General features: G+C 36.8%; 1 protein-coding gene across 2 annotated transcripts in view; it reads right to left on the bottom strand.

Moving 5' to 3' along the window:
- TSHR (thyroid stimulating hormone receptor) overlaps window positions 1-15,170 on the bottom strand; it is a 155,335-nt gene that overhangs the window by 78,832 nt on the left and 61,333 nt on the right. The gene's annotated exons all lie outside the window — the stretch shown is intronic.

The following is a 15,170-nucleotide window of genomic DNA, read 5'->3' as shown; positions in this document are numbered from 1 at the left end:
CCCCTTAGCCGTGGGGCAACTAAGCCCACGCGCCAGAAGTACTGAGCCTACATGAACTAGAGCCTGCGCACCACAATTGATGTAGTTGTGAAGACCTGATGCAGCCAAATAAAGAAACAAATGTATAAAATATCTGTTTTCAATCAACTGATAATTTTTTGAGGTGTGCCAAGTGTGACCATAAAAGGTACTGGAAAGTACAAAAGGAAGAATTGGTGCAAATAATCCAAATACTTACATACTGTGAACTTTTAGGCTATAAACTGGACAACATCAGATATGACATTTATCATTCACCCATTGTTTTTTACTTTGCTGAGAAGAAATGGTCATTGGTGGATGTGTTTTACTACTATGAAAAGTTTTTTTTTTTATTTTTCTTTATTTTTACTTTGTGATGAGTTGTGAGAGAGTACAGCAAGCACAGGAATCAAAATCAGGGATGCAGACCCAGAAGGATGGTGCAGTTGAGATTCCTTATATAGAGACTGTATTTTTAAGTATGGAAACTTTAGTCTGTACCATGTCGTGTCTTCTGTTTGTGGTGGTAGGTTGGGATTTCAGTCAGTGTTGATGCTGCATTATTTACAAATAGTATAAAAATACCAGGGGATGCCTACAACACAAGGTGTGAAACTCCAACACCCAGATTCCAAAGGCACTTGTGAGCCATCATTTTGTGATAGTTTCCATTGGGGCTTTAATTTTTGTGATCTGAGACTTAGAACCCAAACAATGGCCTGACAGATCTGGCTTATGGAAATTATTGAGCTTACATCATCTGGGAGAGAGTTTTCTATTCGTAATGCTTGTTTTCCAGATTTAAAAATACATATTTAATTTGGTTTTATTTCATTACTTGGGGTACTTTTAAATTTTTCAGCAGTATAATTTATGTTTAATAAGATGCATAAATTTTAAATGTCTACTTAGATACTTAAGGTATACTAGCTTGTCAATGAAAAAAATTAATCAATGTCTAAGAATGAAATGGAAGATTGTATTCGAGCCAGTCTGAGGATTATAACCCAGGAGACAGTCTCTCAGAGAGCTTTGCCAACTGCTCTGCAGAGGTGAAGGGGAGGCCAGTATACATATGGTTTTGCTGAAGAGTTACATGCAGTCAAACACACATCTCAGTAGAAAGTTGCTGTTAGTCAGAAGGAAGGGAAGTCTTAGTTAATAGCTTCGTGCTTTTCTAAGTATGGGAAGATGCAAGAATCCAGGTTCATAAAGAATTTCTCCTATAATACCTAGCTATCTGAAGGTCTGTTCTGCTGGTTTTCCCAAAGCAGAGTGCCTCATCCTGATCTTCCCTGTGAAATCCTTTCAAAGTGTACTGCAGGTCAGCAGCTGCTAATGAATGATTCTTGTAGATCTGGATAGTGGGCAACATTCTTTACTTTACAATTCCTTCCCTTTTGGTCTTAATTTCAAACCAAGGTTTGGGAGGCATTTCATGACCAATTTGTCCCACGGTGCTAGGAATGCTCATCCCCAGGTCAGGTGAAGATTTGATCAATGTACTATTACTGGATTAGGCCCTGTTAACAGTAGTGCCTGGACTACCTAGATATCTTACTGATCTAAAAAGTGAAAGAAACTATCAGTCACTCAGTTGTGTCTGACTCTGCGACCCCATGGACTGTAGCCTATCAGGCTCCTCCATCCATGGGATTTTCCAGGCAAGAATACTGGAGTGGGTTGCCATTTACTTTTCCAGGGAAAAGAATACCCAGTGATTGAACCTGTATCTCCTCCCGTCCATTGGATTTTCCAGGCAAGAATACTCGAGGGGGTTGCCATTTGCTTCTCCAGGGAAAAGGAAACCCAGGGATTGAACCTGGGTCTCTCATATTGTAGGCAGACTTTACTGTCTGAGCCACCAGAGAAGCCCAACTTATTGGTCTGAGAAGTCCAGGAAATTGTTCCCTCTAGTTCCTTCTTCCCATATTTAGAGTTATATTATCACAACAATTGATCTTATAGAATTATATATTTGACCAATCAGGTTTCAAGTGACCTAATCATCATTAACTTTATCTGAGTCTCAGTCACACATTTGATAATGTAAGAAAATTACAAAATTAGGCAGAATACAAGTAATATGACTAGAAACTTTGACATGTCATCAGTTAAGTATTTAAGCTAAGAACTTTCCTTAGGTGTGACTCAGTATCGCCCCGTGTCATACGACAAGTTTGTTTTATATCATCACTATCTTTAAGGGAAATGGTCCGTTGGCACTGTACATAAAGTTCACCAGAGATGCCTGCGCACGTGGGCAAGTAGTGAGTTACTGTGATTCCTTCTAGGACTGTGAAAGGAAGGAGTTACATGACTGGGGCCAGAAGGAGAAAATTTATTTTACGGTTGAGCAGTTATTTCTGCCACTGGGAGGTCTGGTTATCGTATAATACAGAAACACAGTGCACAGGAGAGGGGGAAGAGACCAAAGGGCAGAGAAAAATTTAATGTTAAAGTTTTTTTGCCTTGTCTTAAAATATTAAATTGTATTTCATTAAGTATAGGCCAGTATACTTATACTATACATACATGTACATATATACCCATGTGACCAGAACCTGGGTCAAAACATATGATATATGTTTTGACATATCAAAACAATGATAATACCTCCATTATCATCCAAGAAAGTCCTCTTGTGCCCCCTTCCAATCAGTAACCCACCCCTCTCAGAAGATGACCACAGAATTGCTCTCTTTGTTGAAATGATACAAATAAACTTATTTATAAAACAGAACCAGACTCACAGACTTAGAGAACAAACTCATGGTTGTCAGGGTGGAAGAAGAGGGGAAAGACATAGGGAGCTGGGATCGATATGTTCTTTAAAAAGGATAACCAAGGACCTACTGTATAGCACAGGGAACTCTGCTCAATGCTATGTGGCAGCCTGGATGGGAGAGGAGTTTGGGGGAGAAGGGATACATGTTATATATATGGCTAATCCCTTTGCTAGCCACCTGAAACTATCACAGAATTGTTAACTGGCTATCCTCCACAATGAAATAAAAAGTTAAAAAAAATTGCTCTCTTTGTTAACTTCACATAAATGTAATCATACATTAGCCACCTTTTTTTCTGTCTGGCTTCTTTTGTTCAACGTAATGTTTTTGAGATTCATCCATGTTGTTGCACGTATCATTCTTTTTTATGGCTAATTATGAATATGTACCATTTTTTGTTCATTCTCTGATTGATATTTTTCCAATTTGGGGCTTTTATGGTTAAAGCTTCTATGAACATCCATGAGCAAACTTTTTATGAGCATATACAATCACTGCTCTTAGCTGAATACCTAGGAATGGGATTTGTGAATCATAAGCAAATATATACTTAATTATAACAAACACCACTGGTTTTGAATGTGACTGTACTATGTTCACTTTTACCAGTGATGGATGGGAGTTAACTCCACGTCCTCACCAGCACCTGGCATTACCCATCTTTTAAATTTTAGCCAGGCTGTTAGATGTGTATGTAGCAATCTTGACTGGTAATTTTAGTTGCTAACATAGATTTGGAGAAATGCAAGGTCATTAAAAAACGTATATTTGTAAACCCAAGGATGAAGTTTAATTTTATCTGTCAACTTGACAGGGCCATAGAGTGCCTAGATATTTGGTTAAACATTATTCTGAGTGTGTCTGAGTATATTGCTGGATGAGATAAACATTTGAATGAGTAGGTTGAGTAAAGTTGGTTTCCCTCTCCAGTGTGGATGGACTTCATCTAATTCACTGAAGGCTTGAGTAGAAAAAAAAAGACCGTATAAGAGAAAAGTGTCTCTCGGCTTGTCTATCTCCAGCGGCAGGGACTTGGTCTTCCCTGCCTTCGGATTCGAACATAGCTGGAACTTACACGGAGGCGCTCCTGACTCTCGGGTCTTTGCACTCAGACTGGTAATGTACCATCACCTCCGCTGTGTGTCCAGCCTTCCGGTTTCAGGGCTTAGACTTCTCAGCCTCCATCATCATGTGCACTTATTGTAAAAAACCCTCCTGGCTCTTTCTATGTCTCTCTCTGTGTGTGTATTCTATTTCTCTGAAGGATCCAGACTCATACAAGGATCTAAACTGAAAATGGTACATATCTACATAGCTTTGCACTTCCCTGGTAGCTCAACTGGTAAAGAATCCGCCTGCAATGCAGGAGACCCCTGTTTAATTCCTGGGTCGGGAAGTTCCCCTGGAGAAGATATACGCTACCCACTTCAGTATTCTTGGGCTTCACTGGTGGCTCAGATGGTACAGAATCCACCTGAAATGCGGGAGACCTGGGTTCGATCCCTGGGTTGGGAAGATCCCCTGGAAGAGAGCATGGCAACCCACTCCAGTATTCTTGCCTGGAGAGTCCCATGGACAGAGGAGCCTGGGGGGCTACAGTCCATGGGGTTGCAGAGAGTCAGACACGACTGAACTACTGAGCCCAGTAGTACTTAGCTCGCACTGTGCCAGCCACCATGAAAGTGCATTATATTTATTAGCATCACTGTAACAGCTCTGTGGGTTAGGTAGTATTATTATCCCCATTTTATTTATGATACTCTGAGATACAAGAAAGTCAAGTCACTTGATAAAAGCCACACAGCCGTTCCGTAGGAGAGCAGGGTTTTAATCACAGGCAAAAGGCATCAGGTTCTTTGTATACTCTACTGCTGCTCTGCAAAGTATGAAATGTAGATGATTAATACCACCTCATAGGTTGCCTTGAAGATTTAACAAATTATTAGAAACACTTAGAACAACATTTGGCACATAGTGAACATTAGACTTGTCTTTTAAAAGACATGAAAGCATACACATCCGTTTGCCAATTTATTAATCGATGATGAGGAATAGAACTGTCACATGGACTGGAATACTCATGATGCCAAAGCCCATTTTTTCTTTTCTTTTTTTTTTTCTCAAAACCCATTTTTTCATGTGAGCAGACTACTGAAGGGAACCAGGACAGATTCGGAAGATATTTTGAAGAAAACATGAAACCAATCAAAACAAGAAGTTGAAATCATTTTCTTAATGCTCTCAGAGTAAGACAGCCTAACATCACCACTTCTTCCAAGGGAGGGCCTTCTCTGTGGGATCACAGTGCTTGGCGTTCACCGGCTTCAGTTTCATTTGTCTGACTAGATGGGAAGCTCCATGATTCTCATGTGTGATCCCACTCTTTTTGTTTGTGGCTGACCAATTCTCTGCCTGATAGATATTTTCTTCAGCCAGATTGCAGGCGGTCATTCTATTTCCTTTAAGAGATTTTATATATCTCTGTTATGATCCACTATGTGTTACTTTAAAATTTTACTTCCTTTTGTTCCTAATTCACCAGGGAGCATTACAGGGCAGCCTCAATATTATTGGGAATATTTTATCATAGATCCTTGGATTGCTGTTTACTTTGGTATGCAAATAAAAGGAAAAAAAAAACATAATGATTCCCTTAACACTCTTCCTCAACCCTCAGGGCACACTTAAGGCTTTGAGGAGCACTGCTTAAAACCTATATATTTGTCTAAACCTTGTTACTTTGTGGATGAATAATCCGAAGAAAGGTCGAGTGACTTAAGTTCATAAAATAAAGGAATAGGTGCCCGGTTTCCTGCAAGCCTTCCATTACAAAGTACACACACACTTGTTGTTGTGGTTCAGTTGCTAAGTTATGTCCAACTCTTTGTGACCCCATGGATTGCAGCACACCAGGCTCCCCTATCCTTCACTCTGTGGTGTCCTGAAACTACATAACCATAGACTCTCTTGTTTGTTGTGAAGTAGTATCATACAGATGTTGAGTGCTTACCATGTTCCAGGCACCATGCATGGTGCAGGGAATGCAATGATAAGCAACTCAGATGGAGGTCCTGCCTTCTTGAAGCTAAGACCAGTGAGGGACCTAGACATGAAAAAATCTGTCTATTAATAATAAAGTTAAGTTACTGTATTATTATCACTGTTAGTATGATGAAGGAAGAGCCCAGATCTCTGCAAGTTGTGTAAGAAGTCCTCTCTGAGGAGCTGATTCAAACTGAAACCTGGAGGCTATAATTTGTAGCAGAATCTGAAGGATTAAAAGACCAAGTGAAGGAAGCAGGGTGATGGACTGGGAGTCAGGGAGTTCTGAATCTTAGCCAAAGAAGGGTGATAATATTATCCACTTTTCTCACTGAGTTATTATGAGGAGAAATGAAAAGTGAATTATATATTGTACAAAACTGAGTGAATGTCAGGAATTATAATGTATTAGGTCTTCTATACCATGATGCCCGTAAACACAACTGGCCTTCAGTTTGTACTCCAGATAAAAGCAGCTTGGTGAATACCTGTCATCTGTCCAGTGTTCAAAAGTAGCTTTCCTTAAAAATGCCATTGCAGGCTTTAGCATGGGGTAACATTAACATTTTTTTTTTCTGAGAGCCACATGCAAATTGGCAGTTCATTAAGTTCACCATCTTTCAATAAATTTCAAAGTGGCATCAGCGAATTTTATCCAGGGAGAAAAGACTATTGGTTTAAGAAACTTCTAAACCAGTCATAACAATGAGTGAGGCATCAAAGAGATATTATGCATATATTTATCATCTGTATATTCTATTCAGAAATGTTAAAAGCAAGGGTCAAATTTTTTAAAGAGATGTGTGTATGTGTATGCATGTGTATGTGTTATGTTCCTGTTGTTAAGGAGAAAAAAATAATTTTATTTGAAAAATGATAAAAAAATAAGTTCTTCCCATTCCTAATTTGCATTTCAGGTGTTAACGATTTTTGAATGAGTTAGTTCTCCTTTCTGTGCTACTTGCATCTTAACTGTTATACATGGATTTCAAACTGCGTTCTTTCTCCACACCACTTCAGCTGCTCTTCATTTATGTAGATCCAAATTTCCATTTTGACATGTATTTTTTCCTGCCTAAAGAATTTCCTTTAATGTGTTGCTCTTGTTGTTAGTACAGGTCTGCTAGCAATGATTTTGCTCACCTTTTATCAGAAAAAGTCTTTACTCTGACTTCAATACAGAAAGATATTTTCACTGGGCATAAAATGACAGGTTAACAGCTTTTTCTTTCTTTCAGTACTTAAAGACTCATTCTGTTGCATTCCAACCTGTGTAATTTCTGACAGGAAATCTGGGTATTAATTTTTTCCCCTGGTTATTTTTAAGAGACCCTCTTTATCCTTGGTTTTCAGTAATTATGACGTGCTCCAGTGTAGCTTTCTTTATGCTAATTCTTTTGTTGCTTCATTAGAGATCCTTGGACTTGTAGGTATAGAATTTTTATCAAATTTGGAAAACTTTGGGTCATTATTGCTTCAAATATATATTTTTCCTGTTCCCTTTTTTGCTCATCTTCTTTTGGAACTCCAATTACATGTCTGTTCAATAAATTGATTTTGTCACACAGGTCATTGATGTATGCTTTTTAAAAAATATATATGTTTCCCCCACTCTGTACTTGATTTTGGATATTTCCTATTGCTAAGTCTTCAAGGTCTTAACATTTTTCACTGTGTAGTCTTTAATGCTATTAAAAAGTCCTTCCTGTTTGTTGGTTTTTCATTGTCTATATTTTTAACCATAGAATTCCCTTTGGGTCTTCCCTGTATCTTCCATTTCTCTCCTCATTATGGTCATGTTTTCTTTTCTCCTCTTGAGGTTGTTTAGAAGACTTATAACTAACTGCCGGTTAATTTCACCATCTCTGTCATTATGGGTCTGTTAGTATCAACTGATTTTTCTCTTTGCTATGGGTCATATTTCCTGTCCCTGAAGGGAAAAAAGATTTATTGATGTCCACTGTGATAGTAAAAAATGGCCACAAATTTTCCTCCCTTTTAATTTGGGGTGGTCTTGATTGCTTGACCAAAGAATGTGATAGAAGTGGTGTTTTTGGGGCCTGAGATTGGATTAGAAGTCTTGCAGCTTCTGCCAGGTTGTCTTTGAATATTCCCCTAGAAGGATATTTCATGACTTGTCATGAAAGAAATCTGACTACCCCAAAATGGTCAGAGTGTAGGCGCTCCAGTCCCAACCCCACCCAAGACCAGCATTCAGCCATCCTCATGAAGGAGCAGACGTGTGAAGGAAGGCACCTTGGGCTCTCCAGCCACACCCATTTGTCACATGAATACCATTAAATAAACTCTGACACTGCCATGAGAATGCCTCAGTTATATCTTATCCCAATTTCTGATGTAATTTAGATATCCTGTAATGATTACTTGTTATTTTTGGCCATGCCTTATGGCATGTGGGATCCTAGTTTCCTGACCAGAGATAGAATCTGTGCCCACCTACATTGGAAGCATGGACTTTTAACCACCCGACCACCAAGGAAGTTCCTACAATGGCTGTTTTGAACCTTTACATTTTAATGTAATAATAGATAATCAAAATACCCAGTTATATATTGGACTATGAACTTTATGCATATCATATATTGCTAATAGTAGCCACATTTTACCATAAACCTCAACAAGCTAAATAAATGTAACAGGACTGATTTAAGAAGCACCTGCAAAATGACAGAAGTTAAGTTTCATGTCCACAGTTCTCTTTCCCTTTATTATTTCTGTCCTGGTTGCAAAATTATTTGAAAACTTGGGTAATAACAGAGTTTAATAACCTATGAAGAGGCGATCTAGAAATGATTCTTCTCCATACAGCATTACTAGGGTTTTTTTTACCACCTGTGTTCCATCAGTACAATAAGGGAGAGATTTTAGCTGCCTTTTAACTGGGCTGGTCAGTCCCAGCTCTGTTACTAGTGATCTCTGTGACTTTAGATAAATTATAAACTCTCTGAGCCTCAGGTTTTTTCATGTATGGAGAATAATATTTCTTCTTTGCTTTTTCCCACACCCTGAAAATGAGACAATTGAAGTAGATATTTTACATTCAGGAAATTACCTTTAGATCTTTAGCTTCCCTGACTATTCAGAAAATGAAATGAGTTTGGATTTATGTTTTCATTGCAACAGTGATGATGACTCAAAACACAAACTATAACATAAAAGAGATAGTGTTTAGCTGTTTTCTTTGAGAATATCTACTTGGAGAAAAGGAAGAGACTGTAATTGTCATTCTTTCTTTCATTAGCCTTAAAAGCATTTAAAATGCATTCAGTCTTTAGACATGTGTCTGGTTTTTCTGTAAATTACATGAGGATCCTTTATGAATGCTAAACTGAATATTTCAAACTATTCAGACAAAATTAAAAAAAAAAAACTATTATATAAATGGCTGCAATTTTCAACTATCTTCCTATTCTTTGAATTACCTATAAAATTGTTCCCTCCTCCCTCACTTCAAACATGAGCAAAATACAAACCTAAAGAGTAGAGTCATTTGTGACAGCAAACTTTTTGATAGGTAAATAGTTGCAATGTCCAAAGACAAAGGATTGGTTAAATAAATTACGGTACATGCACTAAATGAATATTATTTTTCCATTAAAATTTATCTAAATACTGCATAAAAGAATATGGGAAGGTGTTTTAAATGTAATACTAGGTCAAAAATAGCAGTTACAAAAGAGTACATGCATTATGAAACTGTTTTATAAAAATCACACAAAAAAGCTTCTAAATAGTTATACAACAAAATGTTAGAAGTTCTCAAGGAGTGGGATTAGAGATATTTAAATTTTTCTTTTTGTAATCTGCACTTTCTAATTTTTCTGCAGAAAACATGTGTTTCACTTATAATGAAAGAAAAGTTATAAACTGTTTTTTAAAAAGTGTAGTTAGGTGGAGCAGGGTTGATTGTTATTACTGATAACTATGAGCATGCTCTGTAGTTCTAGAAGAGTCATGTTTTCATTAAAAGGTCAAAGGCATCACGGTTGAGGGTTGCAGTTCTTTCAATCCAGTACAATAGCTGTAAGTTCCCTTCGTAGAAGAGAGCTGCGATGACCAACACAACAGTCATAGTAAAGTGTGGCTCCTAAGCCCTTGAAACACAGCTGGTATGAACTGAGGTGTGCTGTAGGTGTAAAATGCACACTGGATTTTGAAGACTTATAAAATATTTATAAAACTTATTTTGGTTACTGTTAAAATTACACATTTTGGATATATTAATGTAATCAAACATAGGCTTCCTAGGTGGTGTGGTGGTTAAGAATCCACCTGACAATGCAGGAGACTCAAGAGACCCAGGTTTGATCCCTGGGTCGGGAAGATCTGCTGGAGAAGGAAATGGCAACCCACTCCAGCATTCTAGCCTGGAGAATCCCATGGACAGAGGAGCCTGGTGGGCCATAGTCCATGGGGTCACAAAAAGTCAGACACGACTGAACATGCATGCACGACTGACATTAATTTCACCTATTTCTCTTTACTTAGTTTAATGTGACAACTAGAAAATTTTAAATTATGTATGCAATTTGCACTACATTTCTCTTGGAGGAAGCTCAGCCTTAACATTCTATGTTTCTTTCTGAACCGTAAAGGACTTTTTGGAAATTGATTTAAATATATAAGATACTAAAACATAATTGAAAGAGAATAAAACAAATGCAGATTTAAAAAATAACTTCTAAAATCTGAAACAAGATACCCTATTGGTGTTCTATAATAGCAAGATATAAATAAATAAGAAACTAATGTAGACAGGATTGCCCTTAAAATTTATCTATTTCTTCCAATTGAAGCTTAATGTTTTTCTTAAACATATACTGATTTTTACCATAACTCAAATTAGCGCTCAATTAAAAATAAGTGGTTTTGGTAAATATGATTCATCAAAATATCAGTGTAGTTACAGCCATGCCCACTTTGCTTCCTGTGGTTGTAATTCCTCCGGAGGCGTGACCGTAGAGACCTACACTGGTGACCTGAGACCAATAGCAGACGGGCAGGGAGGAGGGAGCCCACGCTCTTCCAAGTAAAACACTGCATATGCCAAAGGAGGCCACCTTTCCATCTCCCCTGTCCTTGGTTAGAAAAGTATGGACAGATTTTCTAAAATTGAGGCCTTATGCAGGGCAAACCTGAATACTCAAATCTATGGAAGAAAAATCTAGGGATTTCCTGGTGGTTTTACTCATCACAGCCAACGAGTCAGAGCCTCCTGGTTCCCAGATACACTTCAGCTTTCACAGACAGGTCTAAAGTTTAATGATGCTATAACATGATACAAAAAGGGCAGCAGAACATAATGTGTACCCCTGGAAAAATCTCCAGTGTGATAATGGAAAAATGTCATGACCAAGAGGTCATATTTGCCCCATGTATATTTTACACAGAAATCATCTCCCATGGACAATTCTCTTGATTAAAACAAAAAAGACGATAAAGATTGCCTCCTGACAATCTTCTCAATTGAGACAACAATAAAACTGAAACCGCATGATTTTCTATTATGAATCAAATAGTCTAACTGGATGGGAAGTCCAAATGCACTGGTATCTGGGAGCTCATATTCAGATGGCTGCATTCAGAATGATTAAAAACACTTCAGTAAGGTCCTTTTTTGAGTGATACCTTCAGATATGGAAAAGCTGGTTTCACAAAACAAAAGATCACTGGAGAAAAGGATTCAACATTTATTATCTCCTGGCATGATTTTTAAATAGTGCTTCTATGTGTTTTAATTCACTGAAAGAGAAAAAGACTCATACCAAAATATTCATCCCATATAATAATTAAAGCAGAATTGACTTTCAATAAAATTCAGAGAATTTCAGACTTTTTTTAAAAAATAAACTTTGATGTGATGACCTGGAGCTCAATCCTTGAGGTGAAAAATGAATTTAACCAAAAGCAATGTAATTTGTAATTTTTTTCTCTTGATTTAAGTGAAGGATCAGTTTTCTGTGGTCTTTTAGCTGACAGACAAGGGGAAAAAATGAACTTAGCCTATTATGTTTAGACATCAGAGAGTAGGCAATTGAAAGTTCCCTGTGAAAGTAACTTTTTTGTCCTTCAAGTGCTCTTGAGGGTTTAAACAGGAATGTCAATAAGCTTGTTTTGCAGAATTTGCATCAGCCATTCTTAACTGCCCTCTTTGCTGTGATCAATATGCTCCAGTAATTATAGGTAATAACTTTCTAGAAGCAATAAACACCATTCCTCAAACATCAGGGGCTGCTCTTTGTGGCAAAACAGGCTTTATACGGACTCTCAACCATGGGGTTGCAAAGAGCTGGACTTGACTAACTCTCACTGAACCCAACATAATTCCCAGCATATCCATCCCATACTGTTAGTCCAAAGTGCAGTGTTAGGTAAGTATATAACATAAAATTATTTGGAGGATGGTTTTAGTGAATTATTTTTATAGTGCTGGCACTTGGAAATTTCAGACAACGCTGGGCAGTCTCAACAGACCGTGTTACAGATAATTGGTAAGGATAGAGTCCCTGGTATATATTTTTTTTAAAGAAAGGCCAAGTTATTATTTCACTTTCTTTTCTTTAGAAAAATGTCAAATGTTTTGATCAACTCATAGGCCATCAGATCAGGTAGGCTAACTTAGAACAGCTTCCAGGAATGGTCATACTCATTTCTCCCACTTAGTATAGAAAGTTTGTATTTCCACTAAAGAAACATAAAGAGACTTTGGATGTTTCCTCATTAACGCATTTTAAAATCAAATCACATATATTTTTATTTATTTTCTCTCCATCATAATTGTAAACAATAGCTACTATTCAGAGAATTCTTCTATGTCCTAGGTTCTATACTAATATAGTGACACGTATTTTCTTGTTTAATTTTTATAATGATATGATAGATGTACCATGGTGATATTATGTCATAGATTAGGAAATTGAAAATTAGAGAGGTTAAGTAATATGTCCAAGGACCTTGATGAAGGACTACAGGACTACACACTCACACACACACTCACACACACCTAACCACTTTCCATATTGCTTCTCTGAATATATTTCATATTTAATATCACCTATGACTGTCCATGACTATTGCATGTCAGGAGGCTATAAACAGACAGCAAAGGGTGTGGTTTCAAATCAGAACAGCTCTTTGTTTTCTTCCTTCTTCCATATCTCCCTCCTTTTCTTCTTTCTGCCTCCTGGTCTGTCCTCCTGTGGTTTGAAATGTAATTGAGAACTACGTAGTGTAACATATAATCCTTCTAAGTTTGAGAAAGTTGAGTAAAATAAGGTGAAGAGGAAACAGGAACTAAAAAATTCCCCAAACATCCCTATGGAAAAATGAGTACTTTCTCAAAAATATGGAAATAAAGTTTTAAGGAGAAAAAGTGAGTGGGTTAAGTCTGGAGAAATTACCGTGTGCCTTTGTTATGGTTTTTAATTTCTTTAAGCTTACTGGATAATTCAGACTTTCTATTTCTTCTGGTGTCAGTTTTGATAAGTTGTATTTTTTTCTAGAAACTTGTCCATTTTATCTAAATTCTAATATTTAGGAACGTAAAGTTAATAATATCTTTGAGTGATATGATAATTTTAAAAATATCTGTAAGCTTTGCAGTGATATATCCCTTTTCATTTCTGATTCTTTGTTCTTAATAAGCTCCACCCAGGATTTATCAATGTTTTCCACCTTTTAAAATAATCAACTTTGGGTTTTTAAAAAATCTCTTCTATGAAAAGTTTTACAGTTGTTGTGTGATAGTTCAGTATCTGAATCTCCTCTGCATCCATTTCCATTGCTGCTATTTCTCTTGATTTCTATGTAAGTCGTCTTTCCTTTTTATTTGGCCAGTTACTTTTAATTGTGTGCAAGATATTTTATATGGAAATAATGTTGAAATAATTGAAGTAGGATTATCTTCCTCCGGGGAGGATTAACATTTGCCTTTGGCAGGAGGTTGGGGCGCTGGCAATTCTAGCTCACCTTAATCCAGTGATGGAGACTGAGAGGCTTTGAACTGCACTTTAGTCCCAAGTTCTTCCAGCTGCTCTTCACACTAAGAGGAAGCCCTTGGGAATCCCAGCTCCACGTGCGGAGCTTTGTCAGAGATCCTTACTTGACAAAACTTGATTAGAGTTTTTTTTTTTGGTTTTTTTTTTTTAAACCGTCTACCCCTATGGGGCTGCCAAAAATCTGTGCTCACCTTCTTCCTTATCAACTCTTCCAGAATCATCACCCACTCCTGGGATTCACCTCTCTAGGCTTCCTTTTCCTTTTCTTTGTTTCAATTCTTTATTACCTTGGTGGCTGTGAGATTTAAAAGAATTTTTTGTCCTGTTTTGTGAATATTTCTCAGCAGGAGTGATTTATATCATGTGCATGTTGTTGTGAATATTCCCAGAACATTCAGAAAAAAACAGAAGCCTTTTGTGATTTGTTTCTATTATTTTACCATTGGTTTGTGATTTCTTAGTTCATTTTGCCAGTGTGTATATTTTTTTCATAACGTGGAAGATTTATGGTCAAATTTTAGTTCTAGTAATTTTTGTCACTTTCTGACATATAACTTCATATAATATATATGATATATAATATAATAAGCCTCTCCTTCTTTAGCCAGTGTCTATTAATGCCCTACTCTGAATGATTCTGTTTGCAGAATACTTTATTTCTTTCACCTTCTTGCTCTTCTTTTCTGCTACACTTATTTTGTTTAGTTACATGCTTGATCTTAGATCAGCCATAAACACCTACTTTGAAGACCAGGAAATCAGTACACTTACTCTATCTCCATCCTCTTTTCTCTCTAGATCCTGGATTTCATTAATTATATTATTTCTACAAAATAATACTATATTATATTTACAGTCTGTTCTATTATCATATAATTCCTCCAAGTTATTTTAACCTGAGTTCTACATATAAAGTGACTCTGTGCTCACAGTTGGTTCTTTTATTATACGTAATTACATTCATATCTTGACTGACTTAAGTTTGATAATCATTTTTTAAAAGCTCATGTAGTTTGTATCTTCCTCAGTTCTTAATAGACTTTAAAAAGTTACTGCATATATCAACAGTGAGATAAAGTACTTTGTGTGTCTCAGTATATAATTTGAGCGTTCACAATTTATTTCCCTGAGAACTTTTAAGACATGACTTTGTTCTTCCTAAAACACTGAATATGGAAAGTTTGAAGCCACTTTAGTTCTTTCACTTTTTAAAAAAAACAATGATTTTCTTTATTTCAGGGATCTAACCTGTGTATTGTGCATTGGTGGGTGATTTTTTACCTCTGAGCTAGCAGGGAAG

The sequence above is a fragment of the Muntiacus reevesi genome, chromosome 7, assembly GCF_963930625.1.
Source record: "Muntiacus reevesi chromosome 7, mMunRee1.1, whole genome shotgun sequence".
Lineage (NCBI taxonomy): Eukaryota > Metazoa > Chordata > Mammalia > Artiodactyla > Cervidae > Muntiacus > Muntiacus reevesi.
The sequence above is the reverse complement of the archived record's forward strand: the minus strand, read 5'-3'. Positions and strand labels throughout refer to the sequence as shown.